At 35.6% G+C, this 11792-nt stretch overlaps 1 pseudogene; it reads left to right on the forward strand.

Moving 5' to 3' along the window:
- Positions 1-7952: 7952 nt before the first annotated feature.
- On the forward strand, positions 7953-8963 carry LOC112302402 (DNA repair protein RAD51 homolog 3 pseudogene; annotated as a pseudogene).
- Positions 8964-11792: the final 2829 nt, after the last annotated feature.

Below are 11792 nucleotides of genomic sequence, written 5' to 3' on the forward strand. Positions count from 1 at the left end.
CTGGTCCTTGTCAGGGCAAGAAATCCCGAGTAGGTTTGCTGGAAGCAGCCTTTTAGTATCTTTGAGGAACCAAATACCAAACATTCTTAGTCTGTGAGAGATAGAAGGGGATCAGAGGCTGGCTGAAGACTACAGTTAAAAATAGTAGATAAAATGCTTTATCTTCCTTGTACAGCTAATATTCTTTCTATTAGCAAATAAAATTAGTGGGGATTTAAGAAGAGATCCAACCTTTTACCTAATTCTCAAAATTCCATTTCCAATTCTACCACTAAGTTATTTCCATAGCTACCCAGAACAAATGTAAGGTCAGATAACTTTGGGATTTATGCAGGTAGCCAGTGAAGAAAAAATAAGTATCCTTAATATGTAAGTGAAGAATAACTAAGGTGCCAATCAAATCTGACCCAGTCTGTTATATTAGAATTGACAACATTCTCTCAAGAGAGGAATTCAACAACAAGAACATCATAAATAATTATTTAGTAATCAATCAATTACAAAATGATTACTGAATATAATTGATATTATTAATTTTCATACGATTTAGTTTGTATCTATTATGAGAATATGTTTTGCAATTTGTCTTCCTTATTAAGATTGTGGATTAGATAATAGTACTTGTTTGCTTGAGTTTTAACAACAAAATAAAACTCTATTTACAGGGAATGCAAATCATGGTGTTAATAAGTTTCTGGCCCTGACTAGTGTGGCTCAATGGGTTGGGCATTGTGCTGTGAATTGAATGGTTGCTGGTTTGATTCCCCAACAGGGCACATGCTGGGGTTGCGGGCCAGGTCAGCAGTTGGGGGCGTGGGAGAGGCAACTGATTGATGTATCTCTTGCACATTGCTGTTTCTCTCCTTTCTTTCCCTCCCTTCCCCTCTAACTAAAAGTAAAGAAATAAAATCTTTAAAAAAGCAAGTTTCTGAAAATTATTTTCTTACAACAAAGTAATTCTGCATTATTGCAATATCACAGACCTTCTAATATGACACAAGCAGGGTAAAAACTATATACCTATATTTGTACATAATAGCAGCTCTACCTTCTGTAGAAGTATGAATTAATGCAGGAACCAGCCCTTTGGGTTACCGAGGGGAGTGTTTGTCATACTGAAAGGAAGAACTGGCGAAACACTGTGCCCACAGTGCTGCTTTATAAAGTTAATCTTAAGAAGTATTAAAAGTATTGAATTTAAAAATAAAAAATTTTCTAGATGAAATATTTTAAGTGTTCTGCTATTCTAATGAGCTTAAACACATATGAACAAAGATTGAAAACTTCCTGTGTTCTGGAGATATTTTGAAGAACACAAAGCAGGTATCTTCACTGCTAAGGATTTTACAATCCCGCTTGATCAATAGGTTTTTCATGAAAACACACTCTAAGTGCTCATTATTTATTATTTCACCCTTGGGACTCATGATTCATGACACCCTCACCCTGCTCCCTGCCAACCATATCATTTTTCGGTTACTACCTGTCCAAAATTGAACTTAATGAATCTCTGACATAAAGAATTTAAGTAAAATGGTTGATGACATTTTCAGAGAACTCTTTTAGCATTTTCTAAATACTTGTCACACAGACTATCCAGTCTTGTATTATTTATACATATCCTTATGTCTTATCTCTGTGCCCCACTGAGCTTTAAAGTCCTGGCATTTGTTTAGTCAGTAACTGACTTCCAGGAGAGCAAGCTTGCACTTATTTTGGAAACCTTAGTTTCTGTATCTGTTGGCAGAACCCATCCAAAAGCTGTGGAGGTCACCTGAGCTTGTCAAGTAACAAACTGGGGATCAGGAATACATGCATTATAGCATGTGGGACGTGGGGTTCGGAATCAGGCTGTTAGAGTTCTAATCTTGCCTGTAACTATGATACAACCTGGTTGACCACTGGCAAGCTCTTTGGTTTCTCACCAGTTTCTTCATTAACGAACAGGGACAGTATTGCCTAACTCATGAATGGCTGTGATGCTTGATAAGAAAATACATGTACAATCTTTAAGACAGCGATGACATGTAAATATTTAATTATTTCTTATATAATCTTTGTATGTATCTTTCCTTCATATATATTATAGGATATAAATGCAGTTCTCTGTTAATAAGTTACCAATAGAAATTTATTTATTTAACAATATATTTTACTATTAAGTGATGTTGTTGGCTCATATGTTCACTTTCCACAAGATATTAATTCATTAAAATGTAGCTGGACACTGAAGATGACTTTTTAAATAGATATGAGATATAAATATCAACATTAAGACCCCAAAGGCCAAATTTCATTATATCAACTAGCGATTGCATTATCAACCCAAATCTGTGTGTGTGTGTGTGTATAGAAAGAACAAAGAAAGAATAGATCTATACAAGACCTGTTAGATAGTGGGGTCTGATATCAAGAAATTTGACTACTCACAGTGATAAATAATTTAGAATAAGAATGGCTGACTTCCAACTATGCAAGAGATTCTATAAAGAGATTTATATTTTTTTCAGTTTGAAAATATTTGGCTTTAGCTTTAGATGCCTTTTGAGTAGATGACTAAAGACTATAAAAACATGAAAAACCATCATGTTCATCTTTATAGGGCTAAATTAATTACTTCCCTCTAATACCTACTTACCTATAAAAGAATAGGAGAAACATTCAAAATGAAGGAATGAAGAGGTATAATGTGCTGACACGTGCTTAGGAGAGCAGGCCAGAAGGTACATGAGGAAGTATAAGGAAGATGTGCTGATTCTGAAGGAAGTTTCACGTACAGAGTTGTCATGTGTAATTGCTGGTCTTAAGTTCCAGAATGCTGAAGATCAAAAGTAGTCAATGGACTAGCATCATTAGCATTGCCTGATGCAGAATCTCAGCCCATTTAGACCCTTAATACTTAAGTTGTTAAGGTAATTTTTCCTCTATTAGGGAAAAGTAGTCCCCCAAATATGTGTTTCTTGTATTTCTGGGCATATTCAGGATGGAAAGATATCTGAGGTCTGTCCAGTAGTAGTCCAACCATTGTTAATATAATGAGAATGGTTTGTTCGGCATTGATGTGACCTGGCAGCCAAGGAGAGTGAACTGGAATGTGCATGCTTGAACAATGACATCAGTGGGGGCAGTAGATGCTATTGAGTGAGCTGTGTGGTCATCACATTCAAAATGACTGAGGGAATAGAGCAAAAAATCTGCATCAAATTTTGCATTAAGCTGTACATTCCTCCATGGAAACTATTCAGATGATTCAGGATCCCGCAGCTGTGGGCAACTGGTGATTGGCAGTTTCATCTATCTAGTGCTGAATGTTTTGGTGACACATGAAATCACCCAGGTGACTCACACCCCCTACAGCCCAGATTCAATGCGTTGTGACTTCTGCCTTTTCCCCAAACTAAAATCACCTTTGAAAGGAAAGAGGTTTCAGACAAATGATGAGATTCAGGAAAATATGACAGAGCAGCTGATGGTAATTGGGAGAACTTGTAAGGTCCCGAGGTGCCTACTTTGAAGGAGGCGTCATTGTCCTATGTACAATATTTCATGTATCTTGCATCTTCTTCAATAAATGTCTCTATTTTTTATATTACATGGCTGGGTACCTTCTAAACAGACCTCATATGGAGAGAAGAAATGCATTGGGTTTTCCTCCTATATCTTTAGGAGACTGAGGTGCTGTGTGAAGCTCTGAGAGTCCAAATGTTATACATTTTTATCATGTACTGTAAGAGTAAGTTTCAAAAATCATTATTTTTTACAGTTTATCAATGAATTTAGTATGTAGGTGACTAAAAACTCATAAAGCATAGCAGGAAGCTTAAGGGAAGAAGAAATGATTTATTAAAGTACTTGAATACCTGTATTTACTTACATTTATTTACCTTTAGACAAATTTGGCTGAGGAATTGATGGCTTGATACCTCTATCTTCTGTAGATGAAACTGTCCCTAGAGAAAAGGGAGCTTCATTCCAGGTGGACCTTGAATGATGAATGATAAATGACAAATGATAGATCAAGCTTTCCCCTGACCTTGCCAGACAGGAATTGAGAACAAAATGTGGTTAGCAAGTTCCTACGAGTTTCTATCAAAAAACAAACAAAGAAATAAAAAGACAAAACAAAGGAAAACCTGTCTCAGAATGAAAATTCCCATTTAAACAGTACTCAGAAACTGACAATATCTCTAGGTTAACTAAGAAAGAACTTGTCACTTACACTGAATTCCAATGGTCTTGATGTATCTTTGCGGGGGTGGGGTGGGGCTTGTCTTTTTGGTCTCTGTGTGTGTATGTGGTGAGTGCATAATGCTGTAACAAATACTCCCATTGAAAATCAGAGTTCCATGACCACTGACTTTTATCTTATGCTTTTTTCTCCATCATTTCTCATATTTGGAAATAACACATAATTTTTAATTTGAAAGTAGTCCAATAAATTCTGAATTAAATGTAAAGATTCAAGTTCAAGCCCTGGAAATGCTACTTACCACCTGTGTAATCTTTCATTTTTCTTTAAACTTTGTTTTCCCATTTACAAAATGATGTCAGTAACAGATGATCAAACCATATTCTCAAAGTGAAATCCATGACTTTGTGATTCTTATTCTCTAAGTTCTGTCACTGTGACTTGGTTTCTTTCTATCATCAACAGGTACATAAAAATGTGATTTAAAATTTTGATTTTATCAAAATGTAAACGTAAATGTAACAAATTCCCTTGGAGTTCAGAGTAAACTAAAATTGCCTTAATAAATAGTGGTTGGTGCCAAAGGAGAATCAAAATCTGCTTCATGATGATGGTTTAATGGAGTAAGAGGATTTCAATAAGTGGAATATTTGGAAAGAGGATGTTCTTAGCACAGTGCAAACATCGACAGTAAAACACAGTTTGTAAAATAGAGAGCGTCTTAGAGAGGAAGTTCAGTTTTCCTGGAATGGAGACTTAGCGTGGCACGTGTTTTAAATGTTGAGGTAGGTACAGAAAGCCTTTTCTTTATTTGAGAGGAATTATCATTTTAAGTTTTTATTTTTATTTTTAGGGGAACAGGTTGTTGACAGAGGAAAAAATAGGCGAAAGAGAATGCTGCAATTTTTATTTCCATATTCTTAAGTGGCCTAAATCATTATCTTACATAAAGGGATGGGTAAGGTTATCTCCTGTGTGCAATTTTTTTATGTAGAATGTATGTTCTGTTATGTTCTTTCTCTGCTGAGGAGAAGTTCAGGCTTGAAATTTGCAGTCAAGCAATTGATCTTAATATATAATATGTCAGAACATGTAAACCATTCTGGGAGCAATAGTCATGGAATGAAGTGAACAGTCATCATTACTTATGAATTACTTGTTTATAATAAGTAAAAAGAAAAATCTAAAAACAGAAGAACTTTATTTTGTGGCAATGTTATGAATATGTTTTTCTTATTAATTCATTCTTTTTATTTTTTGAAAGATAATTTAGAAGTTAGGGATTTGATTTGCCCTTTTTCTTTTCTCTTTTTTATTTCTCTTTTCTTTTCCTTTTTGTTACGTTGATGGTTTAAATTGTGTCACAAAGCTTATCTTCTGGAGAATTTCCATACTGCCTCTTTGGGGATTTAATATTTTATCACCTTTGCATCATTACACAAATTAACCACAAAAGAATCTCTTTCTCTGGGTTACCTTTGCAATTATAAATGATATAATTGCTTTAGAGGCTTGCACAAGTCATTAGTCAGGAACATTTTAATTAAATGTAATGTGATAATTGCCTTTCATAACAAATTTAGTGTGTGGGACCTAACAGACAACTGAAAAATTGAACCATTGGATTTTTTAACTTGGGCTTAGTAGTATAGGAGTTACGTGATTGCTCAGAACTTTAGAGGAGCTAGAAAGAGTAGGAAAAGGTAATACATGTTGCACATTAAACACGCATACATAAACTCCTAAACAGCATTATTAGGAAAGAACATGCTTCTCTTCTTAATGGGAGTCTCACCCCGGTGAAAGGCGACAAACTGACACCTTTGGGGAAAAGAAAGAGTCTCCCACACAGTGAGGGGGACCAGACTGACAGAGGCAGGGATAAATCCTTCCATCGCCGCCCCCCACCCCCACCACCTGCGGGTCTGGATCGAGCAGCAAGGAGATGGTGGCAGCTTCTGAAATGCCTGCTCAGGATTCACATCCTGTGGCCTGCTCTGCAGAGAGCAGCACCCGCAGGGAGCTGACTGCTGCCAGTCAGTAACAGGACGTCCCTGCCCCGGAGTAGCAGATCTGGGGTCACTTCTTTCACAGCTACCTCCTGTCCCAGCTGTGACCAGCTATTAACAAGTGAAGACTTGCTCCCACAGTGATAAAAGGTGGGTGTCTGCCCTGGAAACCTAGAAGTAAAGGTGTGACAATGAATTCCTGGAGTCACCCAAGTCCCCACTGGTCTTGCTATAGTTCTAAAGCGAAATTTTAAAAACCCCTGCAGATTCTTATTTCCTTCACCAGCTGTATACTTTTACTCTCTGTCTGGTCTCCATTTTTCTCTGCATACGCAGTTTTTGGCTTTATTTAAGTGTTGCATTTCCAAGTGTTTGTGACTTTGTGCAGGGTTCGCCACATATCACTCATGCCTTATTTTTCAGGGTGAGCGGGTAATTAGCATTTTTCACAATTAGCCAGGATTTGCTCTGCTAATTTCATTCCCTGATGAAGGTGCTAACTTGGTGTGAAACTGTAATATGTTGGGTGATTTATTAAGTCTCCAGCGATGGGTGGAAATCACATGTCATGCCTTTACTGTTGAGAAAGTGAACGGCATCCATTTGTAAGAGATGGTATTTGAAAAGGGATGTTGGTGTGATTGAATGTGTGAATGCATAATGAAGTCAACCCAGATAACCCCGTTCTGATTAATTTGTATTAAAATGATGTGGCAGCTCCTTGAAAAGAGATTCATAAGGAAGAAATATGTGCTCATCTTCTAGGAGTAACTGTCAGTCATAGTGTCACTGGGGACTATAGAGGCAAAAGTCATACCTGTGTTGTAAGCAACAAATAGAAGCAAACACCAGACTGATATATGAAGGCCCTCTGCCTAACAAGCTGTACATAGAACTTTTAACAACACAGGGAGCCAACTTCTTTAGGAAATTTTCAAATTGAGCAATTGGGCACATGCACTATTAAATTTATTGTGATGAATTTCCCTTAACTTATTTCTACTCTAAGCATAAGTAATTAATACTTAATATGAGAATTTATAATCAAGAAACCCTGACTTATACTTTTCCTTACTTATCCTGAGCTTCCAGAAGAGATTTTTTTAAAGTTATTTTATCTAGGAGAAATCTGGAGGACATCTAGTTAGCCAAGTGATTAAAGATAACATCCAAAAAAAAAAAAAGATAACATCCAAGATGATGGAGAAAACTGACCTTATGTGCCTCTTGATAAGATGCTTTAGAAAAAGCATTGTAGGTTGTATTCTTGGCCATAATTAAAGAATCAAGTATCATATACTCATCAGGAAGAATCAATAGAAATCAACGAGTACACTAGAAAATAACTTCTTAAGTAACTTTGAGATGTGCTTTAGAAAGATCAGTGTCAGGAAAGACAAAGAATGGCTTAGAAATTGCATCAGATTAAAGGAGACTACGATGAAAACTAACACGAAGTGTGACCTGGTATTGGATCCTTGCTGCAATAAATGATAAATTGCTGATATTATTAAGACAATATGTTAACATTTGAATATGAATTTTATATTAGACAATAGTACCACATCCATTTTAAATATCATTAATTTCATAAGCATACTATGACTATGTATAGTAATGTCTTGGTTCTGTGAGGGTATATACGGAAACACTTAGAGATGAAGCATCATTAGATCTGCAACTCATTCTCAAATGACTCGGTCAATAACTAAACGAGCTCTGTGTGACTGCGGACTTAGGCCTCTGGCCCTGAAATGCAGTGAGATTTAGTGAGTTTCCCCTGTCCCTGGTGGTGCAGGTTAAAGCTGGTATCTGCAGGTTTCCAGACCTCTCAAGAACTCCTAGAGGTGAAACTCTCCCAGCTCAGCAAAGAGGTTGGGATGTCTAAAGAGGAAGGTTTAGAAACTCTGTACATGAAAAGAAGAGAATGAACCAAGAGAATGAACAAATAAACCAAGATATGCTGATGCGGCCGAATCAGCGTGCAGTTGACGCAGATGTTCCGAGACCAGAGTGTTGGGGAGGAGTGGAAGGCGAAGCAGCGTTTGTTAGTACAGAGGGAAATGATACGGTTGATAGAGTGGTACGCCTTGCTGCTGCCTGCCTTCCCCACCTTCAGTTCATGGCAGGAGCACATATGGGAAAGGCACACCCAAAGGCGGTGAAGAATTTCACCCTTGAAAATATTCTTTGTCAAACGTCGTTTTCATTGTCGTGACTACAAAGAGGCACCTGCACAAGTTAATCTCATTCCATACTTCCTTTCAGAACACTCCAAGCTTTGGTTAGTGACAGTAGATGGTTTTGCTTTTCCTTTTCATCGTGACCGTGATGACATAGCCCTTCCTACTCCATTACTAAATGACCTGCCCCAGCAAATGATCAGCCATGCAAATCATCACAGATTAGCTGTAAATTTAACCAATCAGATGGCAGCAGAGATAGACATCAGGCCTTGCTGATGCCAGCACTGAGGGAAGTTGGGGACATGCTGGTACAATGTGGCTAATTTTTCCGTAGGATCAAAAGCAAAGTTTGGCAACATTGTACAAATCGCCACACCAGAAGGAATCTGCAGTACTCTTTGAAGTCACACATCAGGGATTTAGAGATGCTGTTGTTGCTACTGCATGTTCATTACAAACAGAAGGCTCGTTGAAATTCTGGAAATTGTCGTAGAATCAGAGGAAGAACAGGAATCCAAAGACCGGTGTCAAAGTACATATATGTATATTGATTCTGTGAGATATAATGTGTACAAATAGTATACTCATCACTTTAAAATATAAGCACACGCAACGGCATAAATGAATCAGGAATATATTGAGTAAAAAATATTTTTTTAATGAATATGATTCTCTGAAAGAGTTTTTCTAAAGCAGTGTCCTGCAACTATTTGTTCCTTATTTTTGTTTTAGGTAACATTCAGTAGGGATGAGACAGGTGTTGTATTTTGCAAATGTGGACAGCTGATCTCATGTGACCAATCTGAACTTAGCATTCAGGCTGTTTTTTCCTCCTTTCTTTGCCAAAAATCTAGAAAATCCTAGGGAGAAAAGATTTTTTTTACATTCCTTTTGTGTTTTCTCCTTAAATGTAGCTTTGATAATTCTTAAAATGACTCCCTTTACTATTGGGAAGGAAGCCTCACAGACTGAGTCAGCATGTCATTCTACTCAGTTTTGTGGGGAGAATACACATTTTATTTGGCCAATCGGATTTTAGTAACCTCAATCCTAAAATATACGCTTTTCTTTATTTTTTATATTTTATAATGTTCAAAGAAGAAGTTTGGAACTGATATTCCATTTAGAAATGATCTGTAACATACATCTCCCAGAATAGCCAAGTCAATAAGCTCACAGTTATTTGTATCTACATTTTTGAAACATGGTGTGATTCAGTCTAGAATTGTAGGTATATCAACACCTTCCTTTGAATAATCTTTTCAAAGGAGAATATTTGAATGAATTAAAAATTTGGATAGGTGGTTTCAAAATAAAAAGTAAATAAGTGGTATATATGTATATGTATATAAATATTATACACCTATTAATAGAAAGTGAAAGAGGGGAAAAGTGTATGTGGCAAAGAGTTTACAATTGGTGCATATATGGCAGAACACCTGGAAATTTATTGAACTCTGCAATGTTATACAGGGTTAATTTTTTTAAATAAAAAGTAAAAAAGAAATATGTGAAGTCACATCAACCAACCTAATAAATGGTATTCATCCTAAATAGTATTTTTCAAAACTCAATTAGTTTTAACTTTTGAGAATACAATCATATCTTCAATAATTATGCAATTTAGTATTCTCACATACTGAAAAGCTTATCCCTTTTCACTTACATAAAATCACACAGGGCTAAACTATGTAGAACTGGAAAAGCTATTGGAGAAGATTGACAATAATTTCCTAGTAAGAATTCTATACCCATCCATGCTACAAATTAAGGATGATGTTAAAGTAAAAGATATTTGCCAGCATTTAAATTTTCAAAAAATTTATTTGCTACTTACTTTTTCAGGAGGCTAATGGAGGGCATAATCCACCATTAAAAAACAATGACGCACAACCACAAAAGAGAAGGAAATGAGACCAAGAATCAAGAAATGCCAAAGAGAGAAGAGATAAAGAGAATTCCCAGTATGATATTAAAAAGAAACCCTAGAATTCCTAGGGATATTGGTGTGTAGTTATTTAGGAAAGGAGTATTAGAATAAGACCATCTAAGGGAGATGTCTCAAAAATTAAATTGGACTGATAGATTATTTCATATGTTTGAAGACACTGAAGGAGTTTTCACAGTTCTCTCTGAGAGTTTGTAATAGGTAAGTAAGAAATTCCTAAACAAATATCAATGGTTGTTATTCGAAATTAAACCCAAACAATTTGTATATAATCATAGTTTTCTCAGTTTGTTATTAATCACAATGTGCTATTAATATCTGAGAACATTATTTAATTATAATAATATATTCAGTGCAGAGTGGTATTTTTAAAAAATTGTGGTATAACACTTGAGAGAATAAGAAAAAGTAAAATTTAGGAATGGTTGAATATTTTTTTTTTAAGTTTTAAGTCCTTATCTATTATGTAAAATGAAAAAATAATCAAAACTGGCAGTGTGAATGTATTATATAGAAATATAGAAGTAACTATAGATTAAATGATGAAAAGTCACTAAGGGATGGAATTTACAAGTGTGAAATAGTAAGCAGGGGTAAGTATTTTTCATTAAAAATCAGAAGTATGCCCTGGCTGGTGTGGCTCAGTGGATTGAGTGCTGGCCTGCAAACCAAAGGGTTGCCAGTTCGATTCCCAGTCAAGGCATGTGCCTGGGTTGCAGGCCAGGTCCCCAGTAGGGGGTATGCGAGAGGCAACCACACACTGATGTTTCTCTCCCTTTTTCCTTCCCTTCCCCTCTCTCTAAAAATAAACAAATAAAATCTTTTAAAAAAATCAGTGGTGCCATTTAATCTTTTAGGAACATGTACATCTATCACTTGGAAAAATAATTGAAATTAAAATTAAGTCTGATAATCACAAAAGTTAACACAAAAATAAATATTTAAAGAAATTAACTTATGATATACAACCCCCAGCACAAGATTTGCATGCATTATCTCATCTAAAACTCCAAACAATCATATTATCTACATATTATTTATGAGAAAAGAAAACCTTGAAAGTTCAAGATCATACAATATGACTAAAAAGTCAGATTTCTAAACCACCTCTAAAGAAATACAAATGCTACTTGATCCATCTAATTAACTCAATAAATATGTACTTGAAATATCAGAGGGAACATTTTGTAAAGTATGATTATCTAATCACTATGTCATATACCGGAAACAAATACAAAGTAACACTGACTATAAACTGTAATTAAAATAAACAAATACGTATTTGGACACTTACTATGTTCTAGACACTGAATTAAGCACAATTTATATTTAAGTGCTTAGCTAAGAGGGGAGTTAAAAGAGTTTTACAACATTATTTAATCACAACTATGATAATGTGCTAAGAAGAAAGTACCTCATCCTCACACCTAGGTGGGTTTTTTTTTGAGTTTTTTAAAAAA

This window comes from Desmodus rotundus, chromosome 11, assembly GCF_022682495.2.
Source record: "Desmodus rotundus isolate HL8 chromosome 11, HLdesRot8A.1, whole genome shotgun sequence".
Taxonomy (NCBI): domain Eukaryota; kingdom Metazoa; phylum Chordata; class Mammalia; order Chiroptera; family Phyllostomidae; genus Desmodus; species Desmodus rotundus.